The sequence below is a fragment of the Cornus florida genome, unplaced genomic scaffold (assembly GCF_030987335.1).
Source record: "Cornus florida cultivar Cherokee Brave unplaced genomic scaffold, ASM3098733v1 CherokeeBrave_3.0.0_Hap2_Chr08, whole genome shotgun sequence".
NCBI lineage: Eukaryota > Viridiplantae > Streptophyta > Magnoliopsida > Cornales > Cornaceae > Cornus > Cornus florida.
In genome coordinates, this window is record NW_026775578.1 from 38,419,786 (window position 1) to 38,426,550 (window position 6,765).

The window sequence follows — 6,765 nt, forward strand, 5'->3', positions numbered from 1 at the left end:
TTAATAGAAAAAAAATTTCATTAGTTTTTTTTCGGCGTATTATTTATTCTTTTATTTCATTTTGTTCTCTGTATTTGTTTGAAATACTTTAATTGTTTTGATATCCCCTTGATTTTGTGCGCAGACTTGATCAACCCGTGTTCCAAAATTAAGGGGTATCTGAAGACATCAAAAACGATCCGGGCTTGGTATGATTCATATTGCTAAGAACGGGTCGGGTATGGGTAGCCAGGATGGAGCAAGTCCACACCGAACGGGCCCAGATCAAAGAGGTCATTACGGAAGCCCATGTTATGATGAAAGAAATTGAGCCCAAACAAAAGAGAAGAGGTTAGGTCCAGCCCAGGAGTGGTTGTAACCGCCTATAAATAGAGGGAATTGAGAGGGAAAAGAGGTTGGAAAAATTATTGGGAGTGTAAAGTTTCTCTCTCTACAATTGGGGAAAAATTCTTTGTACTTTCAATTGGCGCCGTTTGTGGGAAGAACATAGAGGATTAATTGGTGTTGATCCAGATCGATTCGATTCATAGCACTTTGCAAAGAAGACAATTAATCTCTGAAAGCTGAATCAAAATTGATGGAAATGCGATCTGTCTTGATGAATCTTGGTTCCAGTTAATTCCGAGAGGTTGGCGTCCGATCTACGCAGATCTGATCTGTGCTTGATCCGGCGAGCTGCGCAGTTGTGATTTGTTGAGATTGCTGAATCCGGCTAGTAGCGAACAAAATTTAGCAAGTTTGAGTTTAGATCTGGTGCGTATGTGTTAGCAAAGCTCCGATCTGATCAAGAAATCTGCGGTTGATGACTTTGCTCCGATCAGGAATAATGATCGGAGAGAAGAGTATAAATCCTTTGGAAAATGGCCAGCAGAGGAAGCTCGATGAGTTAATGAACATGATCGACGCCTTGAGGAAAGAAAATGCAAAGTTGCGCGCTGGAATGGAGCGTCGTGAGGCTCCTATAATTCCGAGGCCACCTCCGGAATGGAAGGGAGTCTTACCGTCCCATGCTGTTCGTTAAGGTGATCCAGAAGGTGTTAATCACGTTGATCCACGTTGTGATGAAGTTATAATAGACGATCTACCTCTGAATGTTTGTCACGTCGAGGATCGAGAATGATATATTCATTTGGAGCCACATCGTGAACGGATCATGATAGAGGAAGCACCGGCGTGTGATCATCGGGTTATATCACCGTGGCAAAGTAAGTTTGCAGAGGACAGATTGTTTGATCCACCCTATCGACCTTCAATGGCAACATTTGACTACCGCAGTTCAGAAAAGAGATCTACCGATCGGGAAGTTCCGTCACGGTTTTTAAGGGAGAACGAAGCATTGCGCTCATCAGCAAGGACGGTTGCATCTCCGTTCACTGATGAAATTTTAAACGCACCGAATCCGAAGAAGTTTTCCATGCCGATCTTCATTCTATTTGATGGAACGACCGACCCAGTTGACCACATCTACCACATTTAGTTGAAAATGGCTCTGAATACTAACAATGATCCTTTGATGTGCAAGTGTTTCCCTACAAGTTTGGCTGGACCAGCCTTCAATTGGTTCAAGAATCTGGCTCAGGGCTTAATCGCTAGTTTCCAGGACTTGTGTGACAAGTTCATAAGCCAGTACTATAGGAATAAACGTTCGGCTAAGGATGTATCAAGCCTTTTCACAATGAGGTAGCACGAAGATGAACAACTCCAAGCTTTCCTCACCCGGTTCAACCTTATTAAGAGCATGGTAATGGAGTGTCATCCATCCATAGCGGTCCAAACATTTAAACTTGTAATGAATCGGGGGACACCATTCCACACAAGCTTGGTGGTCAATACGCCAAAGACCATGGGGAGCTGAACGAGAGAGCTGATGGTTTTGTTCGTCTTGAAGAAGAAGAGATAGCTAATTCAAGGAAGACGTTAATTATTTTGACAGAAGAGAAGTCCAAAGCCAAGATCCGGCAAAAACAAGCTCAGCCATAATGTCAGACCTCCTGGAAGGCAGAGAAACGGTCCCGGGAGGAAGAGTTAGTTATTGTACTCAGAGTCACCTTGGCGAGGCTATATTAAGATAACAAAGATAAGTTTCGCCTTCCCTTACCAATTAGACAACCTCTTGAACAGAGGGATCAAATTAAACATTGTGCTTTCCATAGTGATTTTGGACATCAGACTAACGAATGCAGGAACCTAAGGAAGCAAGTGGAGATGCTGATCGCAAAGGGGGAATTTACAGGATATGTTCAAGGTCCAGCACAAGAGCAGAATCGACCGGCTGAACAGATCAAGAGAAATCAGAGGCCGAACCACCACAACACTCAGTCCGTTCGGATTATAAATGTAATTCATGGCCGACCTGAACAGACAACGGAGTCAGAGGAGTTGCTCAGAACGCGATTACGCCAGGCCCAGTTGAAGAGAAGGATTGGCAGCGTACATGCTTTGCACCAGCAGAACGTATCCGCAAGATAAAGTTTGACAGAATAGATCTGCTACGCGTTCAGGTTCCTCATGAAGATCCACTGGTCGTTAGTCTAACAGTTGCAGAATGCCTTGTACGAAGAGTTCTGATTGATCCAGGAAGTAGTGCAAACGTCATGCCCAGAGTGGCGTTCAACCGGCTTGAGATTGAACCCGAGAAACTTAACCCACTGGAAATCCGTTGCTAGGATTTTATGGGAAGTGGGTAGAGCCCATTGGAATGGTGGAATTGACAGTACAAGCTGCTGAGAGAGTTTTAACTAAGAGTTTTGTGGTCGTGGAAATTTATCCATCTTACAACCTCTTGATAGGAAGAGGGTGGGTTCACAGAGTTCAGGGTGTCCCATCAACCCTACATCAAGTGATGCAATGCTTGGGTCCAGATGGGACCAAGGTGATTGACATTCATGGGGACCAGGTTGCAGCTAAAGAACGTTATTCAGTGACTTTGAAATCTGCTGGAAAGGGGAAAAATCCCATCCGTTCTGCCAGTCCAAGATAGCAATTACAGGAACCTCCACCCAGCAAAGGAGGGGAGGAGGAGCTGCCAGTTCTGATCACAGAACCTCTTCTTGATGTGCAGATCGACCATAAGAAGCAGGATCGAACAACGAGGGTGGGATCTAGACTTAGTGAATAGGAAAAACTAGGGTTGATTGATTTCTTGACTCGGAATGCAGATGTATTCATATGGAGCCATTCAGATATGCCAGGGATTAGTCCTTCTGTGTCCTGTCATTCCCTCAATGTGGATCCGAACGCAAAACCTGTGAAGCAGAAGTAGAGAAAATTTACTCCAGAATGCAATCGGATCATAGCTGAGGAGATTGATTGGTTGCTCGAGGCATGATTCATTAGAGAAGTTCAGTACCCGACATGGCTCTCTAATGTCGTTGTTGTGCAGAAAAAGAATGGAAAATGGAGAGTATATATTGACTTCACTAATCTGAACAAAGTTTGCCCAAATGATAGCTTCCTATTGCCAAGGATTGATCAAATGGTGGATGCCACCACAGGGTACGAGCGATTAACTTTCCTAGATGCTTATTCCGGTTATAATCAAATCCCCATGGACCTAACTAATGAAGAAAAAACTTCTTTTGTTACTGAACGAGGGACCTACTGCTATAAAGTCATGCCGTTCGGATTAAAGAATGCTGGAGCTACTTATCAGAGGCTGATCAGCAAGATTTTCAAAAGCCAAATGGGGAGAACTGTGGAGGCTTACATTGATGATATGGTGGTCAAGAGTAAGAAGAAGGATGATCACTTAGCGCACTTACAGGATGTGTTCGATGTGTTGAAGAAGTACAGGATGAAGCTTAATTCAGCTAAATGCTCATTCGGAGTGAGCTCTGGTCAATTCTTGGGACATGTGGTCAATCATAGAGGAATTGAGGCTAGCCCAGCCCAGGTGGAAGCTCTGATTAGAAATGCAAAACCAAAAACAGTTAAGGAAGTGCAGGCACTCACAGGTCGATAGCTGCACTGAGCCGATTCATTTCTAAGCTCTTAGATCGTTGTAAACCATTCTTTGACATAATTCGAGGCCATGGAAGGCAAGCCTGGGAGGATGAGCAACGACAGGCATTAACCAGCCTGAAAGATTACATGCGTAGCCCTCTGGTTTTGTCTGTTCTCGAGCCAAATGAGAAGATCTTTCTGTACTTTAGGGTATCCGGCATCGCGACAAGTGCCGTTCTGATCCATTGCAAAGACAGAAAGTAATTCCCAGTGTTTTATGTCAGCAAAACAATGGTCGAGCTAGAAAGAAGGTACTCAAAGGCCGAACGGATGATCTCGTCATTGGTCAGCACGAAAAGGAAGCTCAGGTATTATTTCGAATACTATCCGATTGTCGTCTTAACAACCTTTCCTATAAGGATGATCTTGCACAAGCCAGACCTATCAGGAAGAATTACAAAATGAGCCATTGAGTTGAGTTCGTTTGATATTACATGTGAACCCAGAACGGCAATTAAAGGTCAAGTGGTGGATGATTTCCTACTTGAATGTGATGCTGAAGACTTGGTGGAGGATTATAGCTGTTCCTTATGGAAGCTCTTTGTATATGGGTCTTCAAATCAAATGGGGGCAGGGATTGGAATCCAATTGCAAACACCAGAGGGCACCACGCTGAGCCAAGCGATTAGACTTGAGTTCAACGCAACCAACAGCGAGGCTGAATACGAGGCATTATTAACTGGGCTAAAGTTAGCTAAAGAGCTGAAGATCAAGAATCTAATTGCTTATAGCGATTCACAGCTAGTCATTCGGCAAGTAACTAGAGAATACGGAACCAAAGATACGACTATGGAAGCATATCGAACCGTGATTCTGCGTGAGGTGAAAGACTTCGATCAGATCAGGTTCATTCAATTGCCGAGGGAGTATAATGAAGATGCCAATTGTTTGGCCATTAGTGCATCCAGTTCTGGAGAAACTCCGGCTAGGGTCATCCTGGTTGACGTGTTGATTCAGCCGTCCATTTTTGACGAGCAGCCCGATTCGAGCGCTTAACAAGTTAATGTTATACCATATAAGCCAAGCTGGATTGATCTGATCATGGCTTTCATACGTGATGGTGTGCTACCCGAATAGAAAGATGAAGCAAGAAAAATCAGGTCTAACACCGCCAAATATGCTATTGTGCGTGATCAGTTGTACAGACGGTCCTTTTTGGGTCCATACTTGAAGTGTGTTACCCCAACAGAGGCTAGACAGATCATATGAACCATTCATGAAGGTGTATGCGGAAATCATTCAGGAGGAAGATCTTTGACACATAAAGCAATGACACAGGGGTACTTTTGGCCAAACATGGCATGAGATGCAAAAGAATTCTCTAGAAGATGCGATAAATGCCAAAGGTTTGGGCCATTGATACACTAACCACCTGAAGACTTGCACGTAATGGCCATGCTATAGCCTTTCGCCCAATGAGGGATGGATGTGGTTGGCCCTCTACCGACTGTAAGATCACAGAATAAGTTCGTTCTGCTAGCAACTGATTACTTCACCAAATGGGTGGAGGCAGAGCCGTACCCTAGTGTCACCCAAACTCAAGTAAGACGCTTCATCTGGAATAATATTATCTGTTGTTTTGGTGTACCAAGGTCGATCGTTATGAACAATTGAACCAATCTCGATAGCAAGTAAGTGAAGGAGCTGCTGGAAGAATATAGAATTAATCAGAAATTAGCAGCAGTCAATCATCCATAGGCTAATGGTTAAGCTGAGATCACGAACAGGACAATATTTGCCTGCATCAAGAAGAAGCTAGAAAATGAAAAAGGAAAATGGTTAGATAAGCTTCCAAATGTCTTGCGGGCTTACAGAACAACCCCAAGACGGCCGACCGGGGAGAAGCCATTCGCTATGGCGTACGACACCGAGGCAGTGATACCAGTAGAACACTTGGTTCTAACCGTTAGAAGCTTGGCATGGAATCAAGAGCAGAATGATAGAGTGCTAAGGTTTAATCTTGATCTGCTGGAGGAGAAAAGGGATGCAATTGTAATAAGGCTTGCTTCTTATCAACAGACGCTCATAAATAGCCATAACAAGAGGGTGAAGCACAGAGACTTTGCCTTTGGCGATCTGGTTTTGAAAAGGAAGGTAGGGATAGTCAAAAAGATGTTTTCCCCTTGGGAAGGTCCATACAGAATTGCAGAAGTCATAGGAATGGGGGCATTCGTCCTGGAGACCATGGCAGGAAGGTTGGTCAGTAAGCCATGGAATGCTACGTCTCTGAAAGGTATTACCAGTAGAAGTAGAGTTTAATTTCTGCTCGTTTTGAATTGCATACTTGCAAGTGCACAAAATTTTCAAGTTTTATAAAAGATGTTTACTTTGTTCAAAAATTAATTGACATCTTTCCTATTTAGCAAAGTCAGTGGTAGTTGGCACTATGAGCCGAACGCCAAACACTTGCTCAAAATAAACTAAATGCCACTTAGCAAAGTCAGTGGTAGTTGGCACTATGAGCTGAACGCCAAACACTTGCTCAAAATAAACTAAATGCCGAGTGGCAAGTGGCATTCTAGCCGAGCGCCAGGCATTCAGCAAAGTCAGTGGCAGCTGGCACTATGAGTCTAACGCCAAACACTTGCTCAAAATAAACTAAATGCCGAGTAGCAAGTGGCGTTCTAGCCGAGCGCCAGACATTCAGCAAAGTCAGTGGCAGCTGGCACTATGAGTCAAACGCCAAACACTTGCTCAAAATAAACTAAATGCCGAGTGGCAAGTGGCGTTCTAGCCGAGCGCCAGACATTCAGTAAAGTTAGT